This window comes from Podarcis erhardii (genome assembly GCF_964252035.2).
Source record: "Podarcis erhardii genome assembly, chromosome: 14".
Taxonomy (NCBI): Eukaryota; Metazoa; Chordata; class Lepidosauria; order Squamata; family Lacertidae; genus Podarcis; species Podarcis erhardii.
In genome coordinates this window covers 38,337,137-38,343,185 of record NC_138503.1, presented here as the reverse complement: position 1 = coordinate 38,343,185, position 6,049 = coordinate 38,337,137, and positions in this window count along the sequence as shown.

Genomic DNA, 6,049 nt, shown 5'->3' with positions numbered 1-6,049 from the left:
GGAAGAGAGGGAGGGGGGAAGGGAGGGCTCTTAATAGGGAACCGCCTCCTGCTCTTCCTCCGCGGTCATTTCGCTGATCTGTGATCATGAGGACGGTTTTCATTTTGCTTTTTAGGGTTCGTGAAAGAGGAATGTCAGACTGGGTCTTGGGGTGTCTCTTTCCGCCGACCCCCCCCCGTCAAAGCAAATGGCTCGGGTGGTTCAGCCCCCTCAGGATTTCTCCGCTCTCTCTGTCTGTGGAGGGGCGGGGTTTATTTGTTTCCCCCTCCCGTCAGGTGAGCGTGATTCAGCGCTGATTAACATAAAGGGCGGGGGCAGCGCGACAAGCCCAGCCCCCTTTTCTCGCTAGGCTATTGATGGGCCTACCTGCCTGATAGAGGTAGCTTCCTCGATCCTCAAATAATAATAATCTGGTTGTGGGTTTTCCTCACCAGAAATGAAACCACAGTCTTACAATGGGTGCAAATTTTGCCTTTTTACAGAACTTTCTGCACCTGTCCTTCGGATGCATCAGACTTCAAAGATTCATTCCAGCCAGGCAAAACCTATTCATGGTATAAAACAAGGCTGGGGGCGGGGGCTGGGGAGAGTTCAGGGGGCCAGAGAGGGAAGACTTAAGGGCCACATTTGGCCCCTGGGCCTGAGGTGATAGGGCCTTAGCTGCCTTGTTCCAATCAGGCTATTGGTCCATGTATCGCTGTATTCACTGCCAACAGCTCTCCAGGGTTTCAGGCAGGGCAGAGGGCTTTGCCCATTTTATATGGAATTGTCTGGTTTTTAACCTGGGACCTTCTGCAGGCAAAGCGGATACTGTACCACTAAGCTACAGCTTTTCCATCTGCTTCATCAGATACATAAAATGAACAGAGAAGCTCTTCAAAATAAGCAATAGTTTCAAATAAATTATTGTGGTATAATACACCGCAAAAATCCCCCCCCCCAATCCGCCGCTCTTCCAATACTCTGCAAATATTACTCTGTAAAGAATATGTTCTGTAATGCTGCAATCCTTTATGGAGGAGTAAGTCCTCATAAAATCAGTGGGACTTAGCTTTGAATAGACATGCATTGGATTGCACTTAAGGTATCTGTGTCCTGCTTTACAGAGGACAATCCTTTATTTAGAGGGCTGTCCGGTCCATGTGTGGTATAAAGATAAAATGGCCATAAGAAGGGAGAGCGGGAGCCTTAAAGTTGTCCTTCAGCTGTGAGCATCTGGGTGGCAGACACCGCGGGCATACAGATCACTTAGTCACTGTCTTCTTCAGAATGGTTAGTGAGAAGTATACCTATTTAAGTTGCAGTAATTTCAAAATCTGCTTCTGTACATATAAATTATCATATGTAAATGTTCAGTAAATGTGCCCTTTTTTTTAGTGCTGCATTGCCTTTTTTGGTGATGAGTTGGAAACCCTAATGAACCATTTTATGCTGCAGTCATAAACATGCTTACTAGGGAACTGGATTCATCAAACTTAGTGACACTGGAAAAGGTGGTGGCATCTCAACTCCAGACAGTCATGGATGATACTTCTTTACTTGGATTCATTTCTGTACATTTTCTGACCTGGTTATGAGGCTGAAACTGCCTTGGTCATACTGCGAATGACCTGTGCGGAGACAGAGCCTTTTCAGTGGTGGCTCTTCCAGGGCTTTTTTTCAGCTGGAACTCACTGGAACTGAGTTCCAGCACCTCTTTGTAGCATAACAGCAGCTCAACGACTTAGGGTTGTCTGTAAAAGGAAAAAGGGGGGGGAGTTCCTGCACCTCTTTTTCTAGAAAAAAAGCACTGGACTCTTCACCTATGATCATCCTCACTGGAGATATTTGTCAAGTTCCATCTGTGGATGCTTTTTGAACCTCTGCCTCTTCTGCTTAGCCTTTCTTGGTGGTGGTTATTGTTGTTGTTGTTTAAGGTTTGGCCTCCTTAGATTTTTAAAAAATGTTTAAGCCTCCCTGGTTTGATCTCTCTGGTGTTGATCTGGTGTTAAGTTTTAATTTGTATATTCTGTTTTGATAGTCTTTTTTTCTGTTGCCGGAATCCGTTTTGTGAGGACGTGGTTCTAAAAGGTGGAATATAAATGTTTAATATAAATAATAACACTGAGCGAAACTCAGGAATGATTTACAAAGGGTTTGCGTGTTAAGTTCTTGTGACGTGCTTGACTTCTGTGTAGGACACCTTTTAATGTGTGAAGTCCATAATGCACAGCCATGTCCGCATAACCTCTAACAGTACTTATTTATATGTGCGTTCTAGTTTCACCTTGTTGATATCTGCAGCAGGTGAGCCTCTTTCGTGTCCCAGCTGTACCTGGTTAAATAGTGCTGCACCTTTCCCCTTACAATGTGTACCTGTTGCTAGTGTAGACTGAAGTACCTCATATGCTTTACGTACTGTTTTTCTAGGGAGCTGCAGGATGTCATTATTCTGAAAGTGCACGCTAAATTACTCCTTCAGGTATGAGTCCCATATAGATTGCAATAGTTATTGACCACGTTATATTATCTAAAAACTTGCTCTAAGCCCACAGGATAGAGGTTTTTTTTTTAAAATTCAATCAGTACAAAATCATCCATATTTTCAGAGCTGAGATTAATGGATCAGTCTGTCTGCATCAAGGGTGGAGATTTTGTGGCCCTCCAGATCTTGCTGGACTACAACTCCCAACATCCCTGACTACTGGCCATGTTCACAGCGGCTGATGGGAGCTGGAATTCAACAGCATCTGGAGGGTCACAAGTTCCCCATCCCTGTTCTAGATACATCAGTTACTCTAAGAACTGAAAACAGGTTTTTGGAGTGAATGTTGTGTGACAAGAATACACACACATGTATTTGCGTGTGTGTATGTATTTGTATTTCCTATATATTAATAGCGAACTTCTAGCAGAAGCCCCACTACACTGGCAGAGGGCCAGTTATGTTCCTTCCTTGGCAAGATACAAGCAGGCAGAGAGCACAATAAGCCTAAACAAGACTCTAGTTCTCACTAAGGTGCTAAACCTGTGGCTGGGCTGTACCGCTTCATATTGCTGGTAAGGGCTTAGGCACTTCAATGTATTTATAAACAGGGTTTTGTTTTTTAAAGCAAAAAGCCCAACATCCCTCCTCTGCAGGCACTTTCTATCAGTTGCAGAAGTGGGGAGTGCAAAAACAGCATGGTTGCAAAGTGAATGCTAATGGACATTGTTGCTAAATATCTTTCGCAATGACCCCCAGTTCATGCTGCGACTTCTGTTTGCTCACATGGGGTGGCCTTATACCCTGGTGCACAGAGTCCTTCTGGCTGCAAGACGGAAACAGCCTGCAAACTGGGGGCTGTGGTACTTTATTATTATCGTATTGCTTGATCATATGCTGGCATTGAGCCGTTTTGCAGAGGCAGGTCAATCCTGCCAATAGAGCCAGGGATCTTTCTTTGCCCTGGAGCAGAATATTTCAGTCCACAGCTGGCACCAGAGGCCAGCCTCCTCGGACAGCTGCTGAAGTTCCAGCATTCCAGGCTAGCCTCCTCTGCTATGATACTCCTTCCCTCATAGAATTCTAGGAGCTGCATTTTATTAAGGGTGCTGAGAGTTATTAGGAGACCCCTATTACTCTCACAGAACCACAAATTTCAGAGTTCTCTTTGAAGAAGGATTAGTTGTTAAAAGACATTGAGGATTATAGCTTTGTGAGGGGAGTAGGAATCGCCTAACAATTCTCAGCACTCTTAACAAACTATGGTTCCCAAGATTCTTTGCAGGAAACCATGACTTTTAAAGCAGTATCAATGTGTCTTAAATGCATAGTATAGATGTGGCCTTAGATGTTCCAGTGGGAACTAGCCACTGTTGGGGGTCAGGCACTGAAAAATAGAGCTCTTTGTGGCCTGCTCCGTGGCCCCTCAGCTTCCTGTCCCATTGCCAGTGCTCAAATAAGTTTCAACTGCCAATCCCAATGGCTTCTATATGTGGCGTGGAGAGGTGGACACCATCTTGGCTTTTTTGCCTCAGGCAGCAAAATATCTTGATCTGGCTCTTAAGGGGGTCATGTGAGATGTAACTATAATTTAGTTAAGAATTTTTGCATACTGCCCTTCTTCTTTTTAAATACCAAGTAAATAAATAAATTGTGAGGAACACTTAACATTACAATTTAATAATATTTATTAAAGATTTTCAAATATAACAGAAAAAGAAAAACATCCAAATTTAAAACCTTATTTTCATTAGCATCTTTCCAGGACTTCCCCTCCCCTCCCCCTCTTGTATTCCAATTCTTTCAAATAAATTCAGCAAGTTCTTACCCCAAGTTTTAAAATTATTATCATTGACCCAATTTAAAAAATATTTTCCCATCCCCTAAAATCGACCTGTTCCCTTCCACGAGTTCCCCTCTTTAGTATGCAATACAGATTAGAATAAAAAAAATAGAAAAAAGAATAAAATGTAATTTAACACCCTTTGGATTCCAAATTTCCCTCCCCCCTTTCCCGGTTGCGTTCCCAATGTCCATCAATGTCTACTGTCATCCTGGAGCTCCCACATCTAAGCCATAGTCCTTCGCCAGTCCGCTTTGCCGTCTTTTTAATAGTCTTTGCCGTCTTTTGGTCATCTTTAGTTTTGAATGTCCAATCTTGGAAGGAGTCTGTCTCAAAAAGGTCCATTTTTTCCATTCAGATCTTTGTATTTAAGAGTAAAAACTCCAATTTTATTTCTTTAGACCTTTCCAATCTGGATGTCCCAAATGTTCCCACTTCCAACTTTGTCCAGTTCTTGTTATTCTTGTTGTTCTTATTGATCTCTCTCCTCCTTTTTTTCCCCTCCTCTCCTGCACAAATGTTCTAATTCCAAAAGCTTCTAATTCCTCTGCAGAGGCTTTGTTATTCAAGAACAAAACATTACGTCAAGCCCCTTCCATTCTTCAATAGATAAATCTATTGTCTCCTTTAGTGTATAGACCTCTGTAGACAAAATAGTGTTCCATTTCTGCAGTTTCCCAGGAGATAAAAAGTCCTATTCAAATTCCATGCCAGCAATACTTGTAGTGTCCCACAGCTCCTCTAGAGGGATTATAGTAACTCAGTTTCCTTCCAGATCACACCCAACAGTCAAAGTAACTTATTATTCCTTGTTTTAAACAATTTATATCCAATTTGTAACAAATGTAACCAGCAAAGTCCTCGTAACAAAGTTCTCTTTTTGTTCTTCCACTTTGACAGCTCCTTTGACAGCTGTCAAAACCTCTATTTCTCCTCTCCCGGCGCTCTCACGGATCGCTCCCGGGGTTTCGGGGGGGGGGGGTTGCATTTTAATTCACATTCCACTTTTCTCCTCCAGCCCAGTCTTGTAATTTTCCATCGCGAAATTAATGACTTTATCAAAATAAGGTTGCACTCGATCTTAGTTGTCAAATCCTTTGCTTTAACTCCTCTACAACAGGGGGGAGGCTGACTTCCTTTTTGCACCTCCCCCGCTCGCTCCGAATTTCAAAATTTTTTTCCCCCTTTTTAATCCAAGTTCCAATTACTCACGGGTTATTCTTTTAAGTCCAAATTTTCAATGGAAGAAGTCAGCGCTCTCCGTTGAATGGCATGCGGCTTCGCTCGGCAGGGGAAGCGGAGGACTCATAGCACACACCCCCCGTCACCCGCTCCGTAGCCTTTAAAAAGGCTCCTTCGCGGGTCGGGGGGCGCAAACGGTGCCCGCCGAGTCACCATGCCCATGGGTTTCAGCGCCCATGGTTTTTGAGGGTCCCCGCGTTGCCGGCGCGGTAGAACCCAGCCCCTGCCGAGCAGGCTCCCTCCGGAGCTCGGAGGGAGTCCGCCATTCGGCGATGGCGCCAACCCGGAAGTCCTTAACATTACAATTTAAAACCAAAATATAACAATATACAGTAAAACTCAAAGTCAATAAAACAGTCGAGCAAAGTGGAAATTCCTCCCAACAAATAGTTTTATTAAGTTTCCATTTACATTTGTTCAACTGTTCACTCTTTATGCAAAATGCTTCTACACAAAAGTGGAAAAATTCTATCAATACAAATTGTTCTAAAATAGGAAAC